Genomic DNA, 9,542 nt, shown 5'->3' with positions numbered 1-9,542 from the left:
GGGAAGGCTATGTAGCATAAAGGCAGTGAGGTGAGTCGGCTACTTATTTGAGGAATGCTTATTTTATTTACCTTATAAGTTGAGGCAGCCTATTTTATTTGAGGAATGCTCAGCTGATAACTCTACATTTAGCATGGAACAAATTTGTGTCCAAGACCTCTTCCTGTTACACAATTTGGCTGTGTAACAATCAGTAAGTAATTATCAAAAGAAGGCACCAAGCTGGGAAGGCTATGTAGCACCATTGTGTGTAGCAATAAACCTAATTTTTTAACAAATAATGCACCTGTGAGAAACAAATCCTGTCAGCTGTAAAAATATTGATGCAGTTAAATAAAAAATATAATGAAAGAAATATTACTGGTTATTTGTATTCTATCTTTTTGTACTATACAGTACAGTATATCCAAAGAAGTGAAAAATTGAGACATAATGCACAATTTAATGAATGATTCAAAAGAAATATGACTACTGTTTTACATATCAACATGAGATCTTAATGATCCATGGTTAACATGATTTAATAAGGGTATTATTGGTAATAACACAAACTATAATTTAAAATCTTTATTACTGATATTTTTGTATTAAGAAGCTTAGGTATACATAGCAATGTGCTGCTACCCTATTCTATATGGAAGATTACACAGTGTAGATAAAAAACTAGCTATAAGTTCATCTAATACTCCCATCTCACAGGATGGTTAGTCATACATGGAATCAGGGGAGAAATTACCTGCCTCAATACAAAAAAATAAATCAACTCTGACTAAACAATAACTTCACAATTTTCACAAGAGGTAAGCACTGAATCATGGAAACATTATATTATAACTACAGTTCTCTTACTAGTTTCTACAAGACTCCTCTCAAACAATGTATTTTTTTAACATGCTTAGGCATACACAGCAATGTGCTGCTTCCCTATTCTGTATGAAGGACCATATAGTCCATTCTCTGAAACTCTCCCTGGACAGATGTAATAGGACCCATTATCACCACACCAGAAATAAATATCTCCTTGATATCCCCAGGGTCAAACTTAATCTGTGTAAACACTCTGTGCAAATAAAGGGACCTAGTCTATGGAACTCACTCCCTAATGAAATGAAAAGCTGTCAGACTTTTACCTCATTCAAAAACAAAACTAAAAAGTACCTAATTTCATCTTCATAGTTTCCTACACTGTGCTTTAAATTTGGTCTGTATCTAGTGTTACCCAATCTCCTAATCTTTATGTACTAAATCCAAACAATATTACCTTTGTGATCATATAAATATAAATAAATAATAAATGTTTATTTAGGTAAGGTACATACATACAAGAGATTTTACAAAGTTTGTTGGATTAATAGATAGAGCTAGTACATACAATGCCTAAAGCCACTATTACGCAAAGTGTTTCGGGCAGGAAAAACATTAATGACTAAAGCTTAATACTAATGGGTATAAAGAATAAAATGTGTTGAGAACAAATAAAAATAGAGGTAAAAGAGGGGGGAACATGGCTGAAAAAGCAGCACAAATACAATTACAAATTATTACAGACAATTACATTCAAACAGCGTTGTTTTGAAAAAAAATAGACATGGGTTGACAACAGAGGGGTAAGGTATGTTACAGGGAATTTATTAGGTAGTGCTTCGTTTTTATCTTAAACTGGTTGAGAGAGGTACAGTCTTTAACATGGTTGGGAAGGTCATTCCACATTCTGGGTCCCTTGATTTGAAGAGCATTTCTAGTTTGATTAAGTCGTACTCTTGGAATATCAAAACTGTATTTATTTCTGGTGTGGTGCTCATGGGTTCTGTTACAACCTTCAATGAATCTTTTGAGGTCAGGATTGGCATTACAGTTCAGCGTTTTATATATGTATAATACACATGAGAGAATGTGCAGTGACTTAATATCTAACATATTCAGAGATTTGAGTAGGGGTACCGAGTGATGTCTGGGGCTAGAGTTGGATATTGTCCTAATAGCAGCTTTGTGTTGAGTAATTAGAGGACGTAAATGATTTTAGGTAGTAGAACCCCAAGCACAAATACCATAGTTGAGATATGGATAGATATGGATGGTAAACATTTTGATGATATAAATGCACTACTTACAGCACTAGGTACTAAATTATCACTCATCATTTTAACAGAAACTTGGCTAAGTAATGACTATACCCAACTCTACAATTTAGCTGGTTATAAAGCCATTCATAACTGCAGGCCTAATAAAAAAGGTGGTGGCACAGCAATATATTACTAAGATACCTTCATTTGCAATAGTGTCATTAGTGATAGAGATGACTATTGTGAATATACCTTTGCCAAGTTCTCCAGTAAATCCCTTAAATCCTCCCTGACTATCGGTGCCATCTATAGATTTCCTAATACCAACATAGCTTTATTCTCTGACAATGTAAGGAATCTTATCATAAATAACAATCTCAACAAAAATCACATCATTCTGGGAGGTGATTTCAATATTGACCTGGGTCTTCAAAACAACCCTCAAGTTGACTATTTCCGTAACAGCATGCACTCCTGTATGCTAATCCCCACAATCACCAAGCCCACCCGAGTCACTCAAACATCTGCCACTACCCTGGATCACCTATGGACTAATATAACTGCTCCCCTTACATCTGGGGTAATTTATGACAACAACTGACCACTATCCTACTTTCCTCATAGCAAACATTGACACATCACCACCAGAAACCATGAAACTTTCATTCAGGCTACATAGTGAATCAGCTTTAGGCAATCTCTCTAATGCACTTCACAATATTAACTGGGAATCTGAATTTAATAATTCACAGGATATAAACTCATCAACTAACCTCTTTCTCTCCAAAACTCTAAGCCTCTACAACACTCACTGTCCCCTCCTTACCAAACAAGTAACTGATAAAAGAAAAAATAACCCGTGGCTCACAAGTGGCATAATTAAATCAATCAACAAAAAACATGAATACGAAAAGAAATTTAGGAGTGGCCTAGTTTCAAAGGAAGTAGTTAAAAGGTACTCATCAGTGCTTACCAGTATCATAAGAAAAGCAAAACTTTCATATTATGAGACTAGATTCAAAGAAGCAAAAGGCAACATGAAAAGCACATGGAATACCATCTCTAATATCCTGGGAACTAAACAACATTAACATTCCCACAACCAGATAACACTCTCTATGGATGGCCTTGCACCGTCATCTGACTTAGAAATGGCGAATGAATTTAATAGCTTCTTTTCATCGATTGGTGCTAACCTTGCAAGTAAAATCCCACAGACTCAGACACATATCAACACATATCTCTCTGGCAGCTATCCAAACTCTCTTCTCCTCTCACCAGTCAGCCCGACAGATGTTGTGTCCATCATACACTCACTAAAAAACAAAGCTGGGAACATCAGTGAAATCCCATCCATTGTATACAAGAGCGCCTCCCATGCCCTTGCGCCACCTATAGCTCTGCTGTTCAACAAATCCCTTGAGTGTCATACCTTCCCTGATATCCTTAAAAAAGCAAGAGTAACGCCAGTTCATAAAGGAGGTAATCCGTCAGACATAAACAACTATAGACCAATATCGAACCTACCCATACTATCAAAAATATTTGAAAAAATTATCTACAAACAGCTCTACTCCTATGTCGTAAAATTCGACATTCTTAGCCCCTGTCAGTTTGGCTTCCGCTCTCAAAAGAGTACCAACGATGCAATTATTAGTCTCCTTGATATAATTTACTCAGCCCTTGACAAAAATGAGTTTCCAATTGGACTCTTCATTGACCTGAGAAAGGCCTTTGATACTGTTAATCACGATTACCTCTTATGTAAACTCCATCATTATGGAATCCGAGGCCATGCACTGGACTATATCCAATCCTATCTTAGTGATAGACACCAATGTGTAGCCATCAATAATATAATCTCTCCCATTCTAGCAATAACCGTTGGAGTGCCACAGGGCAGCATCTTGGGACCTCTTCTATTTCTTATATACATTAATGATCTGCCTAATGTCTCTAACATTCTGAAACCTATTTTGTTTGCTGATGATACTACCCTCATATACTCCAACCCCAACCCACATACACTAAATGATGTTGTTAATAATGAACTAAAAAAAGTCCACTTATGGATGTCAACCAACAAACTAACACTTAACATAGAAAAGACCTACTACATCCTATTTGGAAGCAAATCTACAAATGCAATTCAGCTTCAGATAGACAATGTAAACATTAGCAATAAAAATGATGGAAAGTTTCTTGGCATATTCCTAGACAAGAGACTCAACTTCAGTACCCACATACAACACATAACTAAGAAAGTCTCTAAAACAGTTGGTATACTCTCCAAAATCAGATATTATGTACCTAACTCTGCTCTCATCTCTCTATATTATGCACTAATCTATTCCTATCTCAACTATGGTATCTGTGCATGGGGTTCAACCACTGCAAACCACCTCAAGTCCATCATCACCCAGCAAAAATCTGCTATCAGAATAATATCAAATTCTGCTTTCAGACAACACACAGCCCCCTTGTTTAACTCCCTAAACATGCTAAACATAAACTCACTCCATAAATTCTCTTGTCAACTACATTTATAAAACCCTGTTCTTAAATGCAAATCCTTGTCTGAAACTCTTCCTGGACAGATGTAATAGGACCCATTATCACCACACCAGAAATTAATATCTCTTTGATATCCCCAGAGTTAAACTTACTCTGTGCAAACACTCTATGCAAATAAAGGGACCCAGTTTTTGGAACTCACTCCCTACTGAATTGAAAAGCTGTCCAACTTTTACATCATTCAAAATCAATACTAAAAAGTACCTAATTTCATCTTCATAGTTTTTCACTTTTTGCCTTAAAATTGCACTGTATCTATTGCTACCCAATCTCCCAACCTTTATGTTCCCAATTTGAACATCTTTACCATTGTGATCATTGCTGTCTTCTTATATGTGCTGCCAATCTGCTGTATGGTGTTTATAAATCTTGTTTATCTGTATCTTTTGCTACCCAGTCTCCCAATCTTTATGTACCCAATCTGAACATCTTTACCATTGTGATCATTGCTGTCTTATATGTGCTGTCAATCTGCTGTATGGTGTCTATTAATCTTGTTTTAAATTACTAATCAAGCTGTCAATGTAATCAATCAGAGCTTTAATATAACAAGGTGCTTTAATATACTTACTAAGCTCTCTCATATCATTTTTCTCTTGCAATGTATCTTTATCATTTATCAATTCTGATAGAAATTACCTACTTAAAATTATCTACTAGATTAAGGACCTGCCCGAAACGCTGTGCGTACTAGTGGCTTTACAAGAATGTAAATACTGTACTATCCAATGTATTCTCACAAACCCAATGTACCTTCTTGTATATATATAAATAAATAAATAAATAAATAAAAGATGAGGGAGTAATAGAGAGTCACCAGGGCAGGGCGGGGTACATAATATCTGATCTTAGAAAGAATGCCAACAGTTTTTGAAACTTTTTTTGATATATTTAGAATGTGTCCCTGGAAATTCAGCTTGTGGTCGATGAGAACGCCAAGGAATTTGCCATCTAATTTGTTACAAATTTGGGTATTGTTTATTTTGAGATTTATTTGATTAGAGGATTTATTGCCAAACAGAATATAGAACGTTTTGTCAATGTTAAGGGTGAGTTTGTTGGCAGTTAGCCAAAGATGGACTTTCTTTAACTCAGTATTTACTGTGGCATTTAGAGCAAGGGGGTCAGGACTGGAGTAAATGAAGGTTGTGTCGTCAGCAAATAGAATTGGTTTGAGGTGTTGGGAGGCATTTGGAAGGTCATTAATGTAGATGAGAAAGAGGAGAGGGCCAAGTATGCTGCCCTGAGGAACACCAATGTTGATGGGTAGGGTGGGAGAAATTGTATTATTCACAGAAACATATTGGAGCCTGTCAGTAAGATAAGATTTGAGGTATTGCAGGGAGTGTCCTCTGACTCCATAATGATGTAATTTAAGAAGAAGGTTTTGGTGGTTGACAGTGTCAAAAGCCTTACGCAGGTCCACAAATAACCCAACAGGGAACTGCTTTTTATCAAGAGCTGTGTGAATCAAGTTAATCATACTAATAAGTGCATCGTTAGTGCTTTTTTTTGGGTCTGAAGCCATATTGACAAGAGCTAAGTATATTGTGTTTGGCTAGAAAAGAGTAAAGCTGCTTGTAGATTAGTTTTTCAAATATTTTTGACAAGTTTGGCAGGATTGATATAGGTCTGTAGTTGTTAACATCTGTGAGATCACCACATTTGTGGACAGGGGTTACTCTTGCTTTTTTTTAGAATGTCAGGAAAGGTTTGGAGTTCAAATGACTTGTTGAAGAGCAATGCAATAGCAGGGGCTAAAGATCTGGAGTTTTTTTTTGTAAATTAAAGTTGGTATCTCCTCGAGGGCACTAGACTTGGTATTAAGGGAAAGGATTATCTCATTGATGTCAGTGGAATTAATAGGCTTTAGGTACAGAGACTGTGGATAGTTATCTGTAAGATAGTCCTTAACATCAGTACTGGAAGATGGAATATCATTTGCAAGGGATGACCCAATGGAAGAGAAGAACCTATTGAACTCAATAGCAGAATCAGAGGCTGACAGCTGACCAGTGTTTTTGGACAGGAGTGTTGGTTTGTTATTTAAAATCTTCTTTGATCCCAATATTTGTGAAATTGTGCTCCAAGTTTTTTTAATGTTGCTCTTTATTTGTGTAAATTTATCTTCATAGTATTTAGTTTTGGCTCGTCTAATTATTTTAGATAGCAATAACGAGTAATTCTTTGAGAATTCTTTGGAGACGGTTCCTAACCTATACTTCTTCTCAAGGTCGTGTTTTTTGTTAATGGATTTAAGTATTCCCTTTGTAAGCCAAGGATTGTTAAGCCTTTTGTTTGTGACTTGTTTTGTAAGCATAGGACAGTGGGTGTTATAAAGGCTAAGAGTTGTTTGAAGAAAAGATTGCACTGCTAGGTTGATGTCCTCTATGTTACCTAACCAGTTGACATTATCAGCAGCAGTTATAAAATTGTTTATAGCAGTTTCATTGTGCAGCCTAAAGCTTAACTCCCTTGACTCAAGAGGTGGTTTGATAATGTTAGTTAAGAGAAATGTGGGGTAATGGTCTGTAGTGCTATCGGTGATTATACCTGAAGTAAGCGGAGAGGTTATGTTGGTCCAGATGTGATCTAGAGTCGTAGCAGTACTATCAGTGATTCTAGTTGGTCTAGTGATTAAGGGTATGAGGAAGCAGGAATTCATACAGTTGAGGAAGCTAACAGCAGTAGGGTGTTCTGGCTCGCAGAGGTCAATATTAAAGTCCCTTGCGATAATTAGATGGTTTTTGTTCAGTCTGTTATCTAGTATTAGATTTCTAAGGTTTGAATTGAATTCGGACACATCAGTGTTAGGAATTCTATAGACTGCACCCACAGACAGGACAGACTCGGCACCCTTGACTCTGAAACTGGCGAAGATATACTCCCCACAGCAGTCTCTAGTTCTAATTATTTTTGAGCATGTTAGTTCTTGGTGGTAGTAAAGAGCAGTACCACCACCTCTCTTAATTTGACGACAGTTGTGAATTGCCGAGTAGTTAGGCATGTTAAAGAGTTGAGTAGTATCCTCTTTCAACCACGTTTCAGTAAGTATAATAAAAGAGAATTTGTTGTCAATAGTTTCAATCAAGGCACTAACATCATCGAAGTGTTTACCTAGGGATCTAACGTTCGAGTTGATTACAGAGATATTGTGATTATCTGTTAATACATTGTTTACATCATGTGCTGTAAAATATCTGCAATTTTGATCATTGAAGTGAAGATTGTCATAGATAGTGGATAAGAGGTTTAGTTCTGGGTCTATACTTGTCTGCATAAAAAGGCTGGTTGCAGGAAAACAAGGCAAGAATAGCAAATTACAAAATAGAAAACAAAGAAAAAAGTAGAATAAAAATTCTAAAGTAATATAAACTTAATGGTAATTTTAAGTACAGTCTCCGTGGTGTAGTGGTAAGACACTCGCCTGGCGTTCCGCGAGCGCTATGTCATGGGTTCGTATCCTGGCCGGGGAGGATTTACTGGGTGCAATTCCTTAACTGTAGCCTCTGTTTAACGCAACAGTAAAATGTGTACTTGGATGAAAAAACGATTCTTCGCGGCAGGGGATCGTATTCCAGGGACCATAGGATTAAGGACTTGCCCGAAACGCTACGCGTACTAGTGGCTGTACAAGAATGTAACAACTCTTGTATATATCTCAAAAAAAAAAAAAAAAAAAAGTAAAAAACAATTAATGGGAACTAGGAATGTAAAAAATGAACTAGAATAATTAATAACAATAGATGACCAAAAAAGTAAAAAAGCAATTATGAAATCTATAAAATGAAAAGCTTGCTTACTATACTATTATAAGTACACTAGTTGAATACTAAAGTTACACTAAAACAAACTGAGGTAGTTTAAATAGAGATACACTCAGGAACACTGGATAATGAAGTTAATACTAGAGGACACAGGCAAAGCCAGTGTACTATGGAACATGGGAGTAAAAAGAAAAAAGACAATAATAAAGATGACAATATTATTATTTTTTTTTTATTTTTCTTTTTAACTAAAGTTAAAACCTTTTGAAAGGAAAGGCAGAGCTAAAGTACACAAAGGTAGTTAAATGAGATTATAATTTGAATTCAGGCTATACAGCAGTTATCCCACAGTCACTGAGGAAAGAATTAAGGTGAGCTTCAGTGGTTATTGAATAGGTTTTTCCAGTGTCGGTCCTCCTAGCTATAATTTTAGCATCTCGCACAAAACAGTGTTTAATTGTAGGGGAATTTTTGCAGAAACCACGCAGTTTAAAAAAGAGATTTTGCCTGAACCTGGTCAGACATTCATTCACATAAACAGTGGATTTACTAGCGACTGCAGATGAGATAAGATCAGATTTGCGGGAGCAGCTATCTAGTTTTAAACATATTCTCCTGTTATTAGTACCAGATGATTTGGTACCCACTATAAGCTGCTTTGATGTCATTTTTTTTTATTGAATACCTTAACTTATCCTGCAATACCTTGATCACGATGGCAGCACAGTCTTCTCCATCAGTTTCTTGGGGAAAATCACGTGAAGAGATAATTACAGACTCAAGTAGTTTATGTTGGTCTGTATCATCTTGGGTAACAGTGTGTTGTTGTTGTAGGTTGTTCAGATGGTTCTCAAACTGTTGCAATATTTCTTCCTGTTTTTTAGTGGTTTCATCTGGATTAAAGTTAGTAACTGTGTTCTTGAGAAGGTTTAATTCTTGTTCGAGGTGGACGACTTTGGTAGATAGATCTTGATTGTTCTTGAGTAAGTCTCCAGCTTCATTCTGCAAAGATAATAATGAGCCTTGCAGGTTCATTATTAAGGCCGACTGCTCTTTGATTACTTTCATTTGATCTTCATGTACTTGAGTTAATAACTTGAGCCAAGGGTTATCAGCAAGGCGCTTGAAGTCAGAACAA

Source organism: Procambarus clarkii, chromosome 14 (genome assembly GCF_040958095.1).
Source record: "Procambarus clarkii isolate CNS0578487 chromosome 14, FALCON_Pclarkii_2.0, whole genome shotgun sequence".
NCBI classification, from domain to species: Eukaryota; Metazoa; Arthropoda; class Malacostraca; order Decapoda; family Cambaridae; genus Procambarus; species Procambarus clarkii.
The sequence above is the reverse complement of the archived record's forward strand: the minus strand, read 5'-3'. Positions refer to the sequence as shown.